This window comes from Triticum urartu, chromosome 7A, assembly GCF_056163025.1.
Source record: "Triticum urartu cultivar PI428250 chromosome 7A, HENAU_Tu73, whole genome shotgun sequence".
In the NCBI taxonomy this organism is placed as follows: domain Eukaryota; kingdom Viridiplantae; phylum Streptophyta; class Magnoliopsida; order Poales; family Poaceae; genus Triticum; species Triticum urartu.
In genome coordinates, this window is record NC_141879.1 from 95056268 (window position 1) to 95070765 (window position 14498).

The window sequence follows — 14498 nt, forward strand, 5'->3', positions numbered from 1 at the left end:
CCTTTGTACTCACGTTTTCTTTATTATATTTTGCAGGTGAGACATCTGTCTCACTAGTAGTACCACTTGGACTTCGACGAGTAGCTTGTTACCTCAGCTACGATCTTGTACCCTTGGGAGGGACTTGTAGATAGTCAAGCTTCTCAGCCTTTTTATTTTGTAGTTGTCTGTACTCAGACATGTAATGCTTCCGTTGCTTGTATGCTCTGAATGATGGGTCATGTGACCCCAGTTTGTATTTAATGCTATGTGGCTCTTCTGAGCCTTTATCTATATGACTTTGAGTTATGTTGTGATGCCATGTTGTATAACACATACTTGCATGTTATGCGTACGTATGACGTGTATTGCTATGTGTGGGATCCGACAACCTAGTTGTTTATCCTTGGTAGCCTCTCTTATGGGGAAATGTAGTCTAATGCTTCCTTTAGCCATAGTAGTCCACTACAGCCCGGTTCACCGGAGTCCTGCTAGCCCAGCACTACTGCTCAGGACACTTGACTGGCCGGCATGTGTTTCACTTCATTCCTGTGTCTGTCCCTTCGGGGAAATGTCACGCGGTGACATCCGGAGTCTTGCCTAGCCTGCTACAGCCCAGGTTCCCCGGAGTCCTATTAGCCCAGTGCTACAGCCTGGATTCACACGCTGCTGACCAACATGCTCGATGTGAATCATGTATGCCTGTCCCCGTAAGTTAGTGCCACTTTGGGTTCACGACTAGTCATGTCGGCCCGGGTTCTCTGTCATATTGATGCTATCGACACTTTCATATACGTGAGCCAAAAGGCACAAACGGTCCCGGGCCATGGTAAGGCGACACCCGTGGGAATACCGTGTGTGAGGCCGCAAAGTGATATGAGGTGCTACATGCTAGATCGGTGTGACTTAGAATCGGGGTCCTGACAGCTTTGGTATCAGAGCCTGACTACCTGTAGGATTACCAAGCCAACCTGGTCGAAGTTGGGTCTAGAAATTCTTTAGCTATATAGGGGAATTGATTGTGGAAGGGAACGTAAGGCTCTTTTTACTCCTTATACCTCATGCCTTCTGATCTGAGTCATCCTATCTTTCCTACGGGGTTAAGGAACTAGGCTTTCTCTTCCGTCTATCAGGATCACGTGTTACTACTCCATAGTCTCTTAGGATTGGTTGATCAGAGTCATATTCCAGTTTTCGAGTACTTCCGGTGTAGTCTGTTTAGTAATATCCCAGAACCTTGAGTGAGGATGTTGAGTATGGTGCTACCCCGTCTTTTGCAGAATGTCTCATTTCGAGCATTTTACTGCCGTTATGCTGCTGGAATTGTCCTAGGAGTTCAAGAGATAGTATTTTTCCTCGTACTATATTCTACATCCTAATGATGATGCTGAATCCATCCTTGTTTCCTTGGTTGGTTCTTCAGGATGTCGTCAGTTAATCGAAGTTCTGTTGCTCATAGCCGGAACCACGGAGATGGTAGGGATGAGGATCCTCCCGACCAGCCTTCGTTGGCAGAGTTCATGTTAGAGATGGAGAAGAACAAGCGAGAGTCTAACCGCTTGTTAGCACGTATTGAGGAGAATACCTCCCATCAGCACAAAGAGTCAGCAACCATCTATGATTTCATTGGTCTGAAACCACCTAGCTTCCATCATTCCATTGAACCACTTGATGCACATGACTGGCTCCGTAGTATCACACACAAGCTGCGTTCTGTGAACGTAGCTGAAAGTGACAAGGTCACCTACGCTGCTTATCATTTGGAAGGTCCTGCTAGTATTTGGTGGCAGAACTATGAGGCTATGCTTCCAGCTGGCCAGATAACCACCTGGAGAGATTTCACCGAGGCTTTTCGCGAGCATCACATTCCTCAGGCTCTCATCGACCGCAAGTGAGAAGAGTTATGTAGTTTCACCCAAAGTAAGATGGCTGTTGATGCTTACAGTAGAGAGTTTGAGAACCTCGCCCGCTATGCTACAGAAGAGGTGTCCACGGACGCCAAGAAGCAGGCTAGGTTCCGGAAGGGTCTCAACCCCAAGTTGCGTCGTGATCTCCACTTGCATCCACTGTTCAAGATATCTTCCGATATTCCAATAAATCGAACGATTTATCGCTTATCGTTGTCTGACCGATAAGATAAATTGGCCGATAAATCAGCCTCTATGGCTATAACTTGGCCGATATGCCGATAAACTGACCGATTTACCCCTTATCATGGGTCGGCCGATAAGTTCCCGATAAGCGATATCCCCAACATTGCTTGCATCATTGCAATACATTCTAGGCTCTTGTGAACAAGGCCATTAACGCAGAAACAGCTCAACTAACTTACGAGGAGTCTTGTAAGCACACCCGTGATTTGGGTTCTTCCTCTGGTTCTAGTTCGCAGAAGCGTCGGATTTGGGTTCCGAACTCCGCTCTTCCACCCGGTTATACACCAAGGCCATCTTGTGTGGCGACCTCACCCAGTTCAGCAGTATGCTCCACCCAGGCCTATTGGTAGACCGCTTGTCAAAGTGGGTCCACGTCCTACTTCAGGGACTTGTTCCACATGCGGAGAGCCAGGACACTATGCACGTGAATGCTCTCAAACCAATTATGCTCCACCTCAGCCTGAGAAGTCTGTTGGCCGTGGTAAGCCATCACGCAAGATGATCAGTGTCAAGTCAGCTCCCACTGAACGTGGATGTGTGCATCACGTCTCAGTTAAATATGCTCATGATGATCCAGATGTCGTTCTTGGTACACTCCTTGTCAACTATCATCCAGCTTCGGTTCTATTCGATATCGGAGCATCTCACTCCTTCATCTCTGAGGCTATGCTCGTTTGCATGACATGTCATTTTGTGATATGCCAACTCCACTTGAAATCCAAACTCCAGGGTCTAGATGGCAAACTACCAGAATAAGCCATGGTAATGGAATCCTTGTTGACAGACTTGTATTCCTTGCATCACTTATAGCCCTCAAGTCTACAGATATTAACATCGTCTTGGGTATGGACTGGATGAAAGCTCATCATGCCAAGATTGATTGTTACACAAGGTCTGTTCAGCTTACACACCCATCTGGCAAGATAGTCACCATCTCCACTAGAGTTGCAAAGCGTCAGCTCTATTCTCTTAATGCCAACCCTCTTCCAGACCTTGAAGATATCCCGGTAGTCCGTGACTTTCCGGATGTCTTTCTAGAGGAACTGCCAGGTATTCCACCTGACAGAGATGTAGAGTTTGTCATAGATCTTCACAGGAACCGCTCCAATCTCTAGGAGACCTTACAAGATGGCACCCTTAGAACTAGCTAAGCTTAAGAAACAACTCGATGAATCCTTGCAAAAGGGTTTCATCCATCCTAGCTCTTCTCCTTGGGCTTTCCCCGTCCTCTTCGTCAAGAAGAAGGATGGTACGGACCGGATGGTTGTAGATTATCGTCCCGTTAATTTGGTCACGATAAAGAACAAGTATCCGCTCCCAAGGATCAACGATCTATATGATCAGCTCAGTGGATCCTCAGTCTTTTCCAAGATGGATTTGAGGTTAGGCTACCACCAAATCAAGATCAGAAATGGGGACATTCCTAAGACGGCTTTTGTCACTCGTTATGGCCAGTACGAGTACACCGTCATGTCCTTTGGTCTAACCAATGCTCCAGCTACATTCTCTCGCTTGATGAACTAGATTTTCATGGAGTACTTAGATAAGTTCGTCGTAGTTTACCTCGATGATATTCTTATTTACTCGAAGAACAAGGAAGAGCATGCCGAATATCTTAGACTTGTGTTAGAGAACCTTAGAGAGCACCGCCTTTATGCCAAGTTCTCCGAGTGTGAATTTTGGTTGCCGGAAGTGACCTATCTCAGCCATGTGATCTCTGGCAAGGGCATTGCCGTCAATCCCGAGAGAGTTCAGGCCGTTCTTGATTGGACTCTGCTTGAAACAGTTAAGCAAGTTAGGAGTTTCCTTGGCCTAGCCAGTTATTATCACCGCTCCATTGAGAACTTCTCCAAAGTGGCCAAACCTCTCACGGAACTTCTCAAGAAAGATAAAAAGTTTGAGTGGTCCCCACAGTGTGAGCACAGTTTTCAGGAACTGAAGAGACACCTGACTTCTGCTCCCATACTTGTGCCACCGGATTTCACTAAGGACTTTGTTATCTATTGTGATGCCTCACGACAGGGACTAGGTTGCATTCTTATGCAAGATCTCCATGTGATTGCCTATGCATCTCGACAGTTGCATCCACATGAAGAGAATTATCCTACACATGATCTAGAGCTTGTAGTCGTAGTCTATGCACTTAAGACCTGTCGACATTACCTTCTCGATAAATGTTGCAAGATTTACACCGACCACCAGAGTCTCAAGTATATCCTTACCCAACCAGATTTGAACCTTAGGAAAAGACGTTGGTTGGAGTTGATCTCATATTACGACTTAGGGATTACCTACACCCCAAGCAAAGGGAATGTCATGGCTGATGCGCTAAGTCGTAAGTCCTATTGCAAAAATCTTATGTTGCAGCAGGGCCAACCACTTCTTCATGAGGAATTATGTAAGCTCAACCTTCACATTGCTCCTCACGGATTCCTTTCTACTTTGGTAGCGAAACCTACTCTTGTGGATCATATCATAGAAGCCCAGAAGCATGATACGGGGATTACCCGGATCAAGAGAAACATTGACAAGGGCATTGCTGGTAGTTTCTCTATAGATGATCGAGGTGTTGTTTTCTTCGGGAATCGTTTGGTGGTTCCCAAGAAGCAACATCTTTGGCAATTAATCCTTGAGGAGGCTCATGAATCTCCTCTCACGATTCATCCCGGTAGTACTAAGATGTATCAGGACCTACGCCAGAGGTTCTGGTGGACTAGGATGAAGAGAGAAATTGCTCAGTTCATTGCTAATTGCAACGTTTGTCATCGCGTTAAGGAAGAGCATCAAAGGCCTGCTGGCACCCTTCAGCCTTTAGCTATTCCCGAGTGGAAATGGGATAAAGTTGGTATGGACTTCATCACCGGCTTTCTCAGAACCAAGAAAGGGAATAATGCTATCTTCGTAGTCATTGATCGTCTTTCCAAAGTGGCTCACTTCCTACCTGTTCGAGAGAGTATCACTGCTAGTCAGCTCGCTGACTTATATATTTCTCGAATAGTGTCACTTCATGGTGTTCCACTAGAGATCAATTCAGACTGTGGTAGTCTTTTCACTTCTCATTTCTGGGAGAGTTTCCAAACTGCCATGGGCACCCATCTTTCCTTCAGTACCGCTTTCCACCCTCAATCAAGTGGTCAGGTGGAAAGGGTTAACCAAATTCTCGAGGACATGCTTAGAGCTTGTGTTATCTCATTCGGTATGGATTGGGAGAAGTGTCTTCCCTTCGCCAAGTTTGCTTATAATAATAGCTACCAATCCAGCCTCAAGAAAGCTCCTTTTGAGGTTCTGTATGGACGAAGATGTCGAACACCTTTGAACTGGTCAGAAACCGGTGAAAGACAATTATTTGGACCGGATATGATCCAGGAGGCAGAAGAGCAAGTTCGCATCATTCGTGAGAATTTGAAAATAGCCCAATCTCGTCAAAAGAGCCAGTATGACCATAGTCATAAGGAAGTGGCTTATGAAGTTGGCAACAAAGCTTAACTTTGGGTTACCCCTTTGAAGGGTACCCATCGATTCGGTATCAAGGGCAAGTTGGCTCCTCGTTACATTGGTCCCTTTCTCATTCTCGCTAAACGAGGAGAGGTTGCCTACTAGTTGGAACTACCCCCACATCTTTCTCGAGTGCATGATGTCTTCCACGTCTCTCAACTCAGGCGTTGCTTCTCGGATCCTATCCGTGGAGTGGACCACGAAACGCTTGATCTCCAAGATAACCTCACATATCGAGAGTACCCTGTTCGCATTCTTGATCAAGCAGAGCGTGTCACTCGACGTCATAACATCAAGTTTCTCAAGGTTCAGTGGTCTCATCATTTCGAGAGAGAAGCTACCTGGGAGCGAGAAGATCGTCTTCGACTGGAGTACCCCGCTTTCTTTCCGCCAACTCCTGAATCTCGTGACGAGATTCTTCCGAGTGGGGGCGAGTTGTCACATCCCTAGTTCTGGTATGACCTAGGCTAGCCTTCAAGTTTGCATCATGTTTAAATTTCATTGAAATTTGAAATGGGGATTAGTGAAACCCTCGGAATCATTCTGGAAATGACCCAAATAAAAAAATTCCTCCAAAAGGTCCAAGAAAATGCTCATGTTGCTCTCTGGAAATGTTGGACAGATATAAAAATTAAATCAATATTTTTAAGAGCTCATAAGTATTTATTTTGGGCATTTGAAATTAATCCAGTAATTATTTACCTTGGATATATATTTGTTATATATATAATATATGTCCAAAATGCTGTTAATTGTTGAGGAGTTTTGGAGCAATCCAACTAGTTCCTACAAAAATTGACAGAAGTAAATAAAATGATTTAGTATTTTACTAAATCAGAAACAAATGTCAGAAAATAGAAAATAGAAATAAAAGACAGAGGAGAGAGGTACGGCTTACCTAGCGCTCACCTGACATGGCCTAGCACGGCCCAGCCCACTAGAGCCAGGCGCCAGTCGTCTCCTTCCTTGCCAGGAGGACGACGGCGTGGCGCACGCACAGGAGGCGAAGCCACCTCCTGCTTCCACCTCCTGCTGCCTCCCCCGTCCTCACTCGAGTGCCACGGAGACGACCCCAACCCCCTGGTCACTCCCCCCCACTCTCCCGTGCCTATCCCGCGTCTGTCCCCCTTCCCCGAGCACCACCGAGCGAAGCTCGTCGCCGCTGCTCACCGTCGCCGTAGCTACTGCCCACGCCGAGCACCGTTGTCATGTCCCACTGGTCCGCCGTCGAGCACCGCCTCACCAAGATGAAAGTCACATCGCCGGACTCCCTGTGACGATGCCTCCGAGCTCGTCACCGCCGCATCTGCCACTGGACTTCGCCCGTCGATTTGCGTCGTCCAGTGCCTCCCCGAGCTCAACGACGGCGCCATTCGAATCTTTGTGAGCCCCGCCGTCATCTCCCCCTTCTCCCCTGGTCGCGCCTGCCCTCTACATCATAGCCCCGCCATGACCGAGAGCTTCTCGCCGCCGTGCTCGTCCCTGCTATCGCTACCAAGCCCTGACGACCAAACCGAGCTCGCAGACTTCTTCCACGTGCTGCATAGATGCCTCTGCGCTGCTCAGCTCCCTCACCCGCGAGCTCTAGCCCTCCCAGCCGCAACCACCGAGCTCCGGCCGCCGCCTCGAGCCCCGCTCCGGCGAGCTCCGGCGCCCCCGCAGCCTCCCACCAGCTCCCCTGGATGCGGACGACGACAGGCTACGCCCCGGTGGTCTTCGCGCGTCCAGACGCCGCCTGTAGCGCGATCCCGAGCAACTCCGGCGAGCCTCCGCCGCGAGATGTGGTCGCCGGTGCTTAATCCGGCGATGCTGACGTGGCAAGATTAGTTTAGGACTAATCCCCCCCATTAGTGACACTGACAGTGGGCCCCAGCGCCACTAATCCTATAATTAGGTTAAACTAACCCCTTGCTTAACCTGTTACACTGACGTGTGGAGCCCACAAGTCCGGTTTGACCCCAGTCGGCGCTGTTGACTTGCTGAGGCAAGCATGACGCGGTGCTGACACAATTATTTCTTTTCTGGTTTTAATTTAAATCAGGAAATTCCAGAAAATGTTATAAACTTCAAAAATTCATAGAAATTCAACCGTAGCTCAGATTGAAATAATTTATATATGAAAAATTATCAGAAAAATTCAATCTATCCATATGTACCATTTTCATGCATTACAAACCAACTTATACATGCTGTATATGAGGAAACACATGAATGGCATTTATAAAGGCTTATTTTGGAGTTGCATTTAAAACTTTGTTTCAAATGGAATTCATGCAAATAAATGCTAGTTGCATTAACTCAAATAACATCACATCTTCATGCCATGTTCATGCATCACATTGTTGCATATGCTTGTGTATTGATTTCCGACACCGTTCCCTCTCGATAGGTCCCGCTCCGGAGAGTGCTCCAGAGTACCTGTCTAAAGAGCAGTGACCCCTTGTTGTTCTACCAGGAAAGCAAACCCCCTTGTTCATTCCGATACAATCCTACTCTCTCGCTCCTGCTCTAATTTATTGCATTAGGACAACAATGATTCAACTGCTACTCTATGTTGTGGTAGTTGAACCCATTCCTCTGCATGACCTGTCATTGCCATAGTAAATAGTTAAAACCCACTAGCATGTGTAGGAGTTGATTGAGCCATGTTGTGTTCCTACCATTCTTTGCCTGCTATTGCTTAGAGTATGTCAGGTCTGATTCATTGGGAATCAATTAGAGTACAGTGCTATGTTCTGATGTTGAGAGTTAAGCGTGTGAACACGATTTGGTAAAGGTAGCGGTGAGAGGCCATGTAGGAGTACATGGTGGGTTGTCTCACTGGAACCGTCCCTAAGAACTGAGTTCTGTGTATGTTGTCCAAGGACTAGCTACTGCGACACATTGGGTTCCGGTAACTCGACCCCTCTCGACTTATTAGCCAACTTGATCTCTGTCCAGGAGTTGCAAATAATTTCTGGTGTTTGTAGGTAGTGCTATTTTTCTACCGAGTGGCACCCGGCAGGGTGGATTTGGGACAGACTAGGCACACGTGGCCCGGTGTACTGAGCGGCACCCGGATGGTGGGCTCGGGAACCCTGTACATATCGTTTGGGGCCGTGAGCGAAACCCCGGTCGTATCTCCTTGCGGACGGAACCCGAATAGGCGATAAACCTGGACTAGAGTCTTGTGTGGTTAGTCAGGTCGTGGCCGACACCCTCGCCAGGCTTCCGCTTGAAGGTTGCCGAGATACATGACGTGTATATGGTGATAAGTGGTGAGAGCGTGTGTGAAGAAGTACACCCCTGCAGGGTTATCATGATCTATTCGAATAGCCGTGTCCTCGGTTATGGACTTCTTGGATGCTTACGTGGTACATAGACAACTTAAAGTGGATACTCTAAAATGCTCAAGACAAGTGTGAGTGATATGGATGGCCTTCTCGTAAGGAGACGGGGATGAATCCATAGTAGTGTATTGATGTGGTGATTAGTGGACTCGTGTGCGCTGCCTCACCTCAAAGAAGTTTCTCATTGTCGTAGAACAGGATAGCCACTGAGTCAAAGCTGGCTTGCTGCAACTAAACCCCACATTACCTTCTTGATACAAATGCATGTATGATAGGATCTGATGTAAGTCTTGCTGAGTACCTTTGTACTCACGTTTTCTTTATTTATGTTTTGCAGGTGAGACATCTGTCTCACTAGTAGTACCACTTGGACTTCGACGAGTAGCTTGTTACCTCAGCTACGATCTTGTACCCTTGGGAGGGACTTGTAGATAGTCAGGCTTCTCAGCCTTTGTCTTTTGTAGTTGTCTGTACTCAGACATGTAATGCTTCCGTTGCTTGTATGCTCTGAATGATGGGTCATGTGACCCCTGTTTGTATTTAATGCTACGTGGCTCTTCTGAGCCTTTATCTATATGAGTTTGAGTTATGTTGTGATGCCATGTTGTACAACACATACTTGCATGTTATGCATACGTGTGACGTGTATTGCTATGTGTGGGATCCAACAACCTAGTTGTTTATCCTTGGTAGCCTCTCTTATGGGGAAATGTAGTCTAATGCTTCCTTGAGCCATAGTAGTCCGCTACAGCCCGGTTCACCGGAGTCCTGCTAGCCCAGCACTACTGCTCAGGACACTTGACTGGCCGGTATGTGTTTCACTTCGTTCCTATGTCTGTCCCTTCGGGGAAATATCACGCGGTGACATCCGGAGTCCTGCCTAGCCTGCTACAGCCCGGGTTCCCCGGAGTCCTGTTAGCCCAGTGCTACAGCCCGGATTCACACGCTACTGACCGACATGCTCGATGTGAATCATGTATGCCTATCCCCGTAAGTTAGTGCCACTTTGGGTTCACGACTAGTCATGTCGGCCCGGGTTCTTTGTCATATGGATGCTAGCGACACTATCATATACGTGAGCCAAAAGGCGCAAACGGTCCCGGGCCATGGTAAGGCGACACCCGTGGGAATACCGTGCGTGAGGCCGCAAAGCGATATGATGTGTTACATGCTAGATCGGTGTGACTTAGAATCGGGGTCCTGACATCCTTGCTTTTTGCTCCTGTTTAGTAATTAATAAATTATCTAGCCTCTGTTTTAGTTGTGTTTTTTGTGTTTAATTAGTGTTTGTGCCAAGTAGAACCGTTGGGAAGACTTGGGGAAAGTCTTGTTGAACTTGCTGTAAAAAACAGAAACTTTAGTGCTCATCAGAACTTCTGTCATTTTTATTTGGAAAGTAATATTTAGTTAATTATTTTTTCATATGATTAATAGATAAATTCCTCACGTCTAGCAATTTATTTTAGAATTTGTGGGGTTCCATATCTTGCGCTAGCTACAGATTACTACAGACAGTTCTGTTTTTGACAGATTCTGTTTTTCGTGTGTTGTTTGCTTATTTTGATGAATCTATGGCTAGTTAAATAGTTTATAAACCATACAGAAGTTGTAATAAAGTAGGTATAACACAAATATAAATAAAGAATGAGTTCATTACAGTACCTTCAAGTGGTCTTTTATTTTCTTTCGCTAACGGAGCTCACGAGATTCTCTACTTTAAGTTTTGTGTTGTGAAGTTTTCAAGTTTTGGGTAAAGATTTGATGGATTATGGAACAAGGAGTGGCAAGAGCCTAAGCTTGGGGATGCCCATGGCACCCCCAAGATAATATAAGGACACATAAAAGCCAAAGCTTGGGGCTTCCCCAGAAGGCATCCCCTCTTTCGTCTACTTCTATCGGTAACTTTATTTGGAGCTATATTTTTATTCGCCACATGATATGTGTTTTGCTTGGAGCGTCTTGTATGATTTGAGTCTTTGCTTGTTAGTTTACCACAATCATCCTGTCTGTACACACCTTTTGAGAGATCCATATGTGATATGGGATTTGTTAGAATACTCTATGTGCTTCGCTTATATCTTTTGAGTTATATCATTTTGCTCTAGTGCTTCACTTATATCTTTTAGAGAACGGTGGTGGATTTGTTTTATAGAAACTATTGATATCTCATGCTTCATTTAGATTATTTTGAGAGTCTTAAATAGCATGGAATCTGCTTAAAATCCTAATATGCTTGGTACACAAGATTAATAATAAAACTTTCTTATGAGTGTGTTGGATACTATGATAAGTTTGATACTTGATAATTGTTTTGAGATATGAAGATGGTAATATTAAAGTTGTGCTAGTTGAGTAGTTAATGAATTTTAGAAATACTTGCGTTGAAGCTTGTGATTCCCGTAGCATGCACTTATGGTGAACCATTATGCGATGAAGTCGGAGCATGATTTATTTTTTGATTGCCTTCCTTATGAGTGGCGGTCGGGGAAGAGCGATGGTCTTTTCCTACCAATCTATACCCCTAGGAGCATGCGCGTAATACTTTGCTTTGATAACTTGTAGATTTTTGCAACAAGTATATGAGTTCTTTATGACTAATGTTGAGTCCATGGATTATACGCACTTTTCTCACCCTTCCACCTTTGCAAGCCTCTCTAATACCGCGCACCTTTCACCGGTATCATACACCCACCATATACCTTCCTCAAAACAGCCACCATACCTACCTATTATGGCATTTCCATAGACATTCCGAGATATATTGCCATGCAACTTTCCACCATCTAGTTCATCATGACACATTCATCATTGGCATATTGCTTAGCATGATCATGTAGTTGACATAGTATTTGTCGCTCTTGATTCATTGCATATCCCGGTACACCACCGGAGGCATTCATATAGAGTCATATTTTGTTGTAAGTATCGAGTTGTAATTGTTGAGTTGTAAGAAAAATAAAAGTGTGATGATAATCATTATTAGAGCATTGTCCCGGTGAGGAAAGGATGATGGAGACTATGATTCCCCCACAAGTCGGGATGAGATTCCGGACAAAAAAAAAGGAAAAGATGCTACTATCCTTTTACCACACTTGTGCTTCAAAGTAGCACCATGATCTTCATAGTAGAGAGTCTCTCATGTTATCACTTTCATATACTAGTGGGAATTTTTCATTATAGAACTTGGCTTGTATATTCCAATGATGGGCTTCCTCAAAATGCCCTAGGTCTTCATGAGCAAGCAAGTTGGATGCACACCCACTTAGTTTCTTTTTGAGCTTTCATATACTTATAGCTCTAGTGCATCCGTTGCATGGCAATCCGTACTCACTCACATTGATATATATTGATGGGCATCTCCATAGCCTATTGATACGCCTAGTTGATGTGAGACTATCTTCTCCCTTTTTGTCTTCTCCACAACCACCACTCTATTCCACCTATAGTGTTATGTCCGTGGCTCACGCTCATGTATTGCGTGAAAATTGAAAAAGTTTTGAGAATGTCAAAAGTATGAAACAATTGCTTGGCTTGTCATCGGGGTTGTGCATGATTTAAATATTTTGTGTGGTGAAGATGGAGCATGGACAGACTATATGATTTTGTAGGGATAACTTTCTTTGGCCATGTTATTTTGAGAAGACATAATTGCTTTGTTACTATGCTTGAAGTATTATTATTTTTATGTCAATATGAACTTTTGTCTTGAATCTTTCAGATCTGAATATTCATACCACAATTAAGAAGAATTACATTAAAATTATGCCAAGCAGTACTCCGCATCAAAAATTCTGCTTTTATCATTTACCTACTCGAGGACGAGCAGGAATTAAGCTTGGGGATGCTTGATACATATCAAACGTATCTATAATTTTTGATTGCTCCATGCTATATTATCTACTGTTTTAGACATTATTGGGCTTTATTATCCACTTTTATATTATTTTTGGGACTAACCTATTAACCGGAGGCCCAGCCCAGAATTGCTGTTTTTTTGCCTGTTTTAGGGTTCCGAAGAAAAGGAATATAAAACGGATTCCAAATAGAATGAAACCTTCGGGAACGTGATTTTCTCAACAGATAAGACCCGGGAGACTTGGACCCTATGCCAAGGCATGTAACAGGAGGCCACGAGGTAGGGGGGCGCACCCCCCACCCTCATGGGCCCCCTGTTGCTCCACCGACGTACTTCTTCCTCCTATATATATCCACGTACCCCCAAACAATCAGAATAGGAGCCAAAACCCTAATTCCACCATCGTAACTTTCTGTATCCACGAGATCCCATCCACGAAGGGGGCATCGATCACGGAGGGCTTCTACATTAACACCATAGCCCCTCCGATGAAGTGTGCGTAGTTTATGTCAGACCTACGGGTCCATAGTTAGTAGCTAGATGGCTTCTTCTCTCTTTTTGGATGTCAATACAATGTTCTCCCCCTCTCTTGTGGAGATCTATTCGATGTAATCTTCTTTTTGCGGTGTGTTTATTGAGACCGATGAATTGTGGGTTTATGATGTCGGAGTAAATAGCCAAGGGTAGCCTAGCCGGCTTCCCCTGGCCCTTCTGAAAAAATTACGAGCCCGCCTGGCTCTCAAGAATCCAAGACATGGGGCCGCCTTCCCCTTGCTGGCTGCCACCCAGGCCGGCTTTCGGAAGGCGGTCCGACTTTAGCCCTCATGAGAAGGCCGACTCCAAGAAGCCGGCCATGAGAAGGCTGACTCCAAGAAGCCGGCCATGAGAAGGCCGACTCCAAGAAGCCGGCTCCCATAAAGCGGTCGAGACCATAACCTCAAAGTTTGCACCCACCTAACGGCGGTGCGATGGGGCGTGGCTACAGTGAAGCCTGCCACCCCCGAATCCCGGAGCATGCCTGGCACAGTGCGCCGTACGGAGTAGGCATGACCCGTCCGGCGCAGCACTGTTGCCATGTTGACTTTGGTGTCACCCACGACGGGCCGCCAGCGTGGCCCACAGATGGTGGCCCCCTTTGAGCAGAGAGATGCCCGAAGGCGGCCACGCCTCCAACCAGTCGGCCCAAGACAGAGCCGGATCCCCGCAGCCGGCTAGCCACCTCCCTCGAAGAAGACGCCCCATTAAGGAAACAAGACGCGGTGAGGCTACAGCGATCGCTCGACGGGCGGCGGCACTGTAGCCACGCCCACCACGATGAAACCCACGTCACCAAGATGGAGCCACAGTAACTAGCCGCCGACCAGGCCCTGGACAGTGGGGCCTGCCTATCGACCAAGGGCCCACCAGCCGGCGCAGAAGCCGGCGAGCGCAGTCACAGACGGCTGGGCCCCGCGCCCAGTCGGATTACCATTGTACCCCCGGGGGGTAGGCCTATATAAACCCCCCGGGGCACCCATGCAAATGGTTCGACCCCCTGCTAGTTCTAGACACCACACAAGGAGAAGAAGCAGGCTAGCCGTGCCCTTCTTCCTCCTCCCACTAAACAGCTCAAGGAGCGTTGTGTAGCTACTTGATTCATCTAGTGAACATGCGGAGACCCCGCAGAGCGGCAGTAGGGGTGTTATC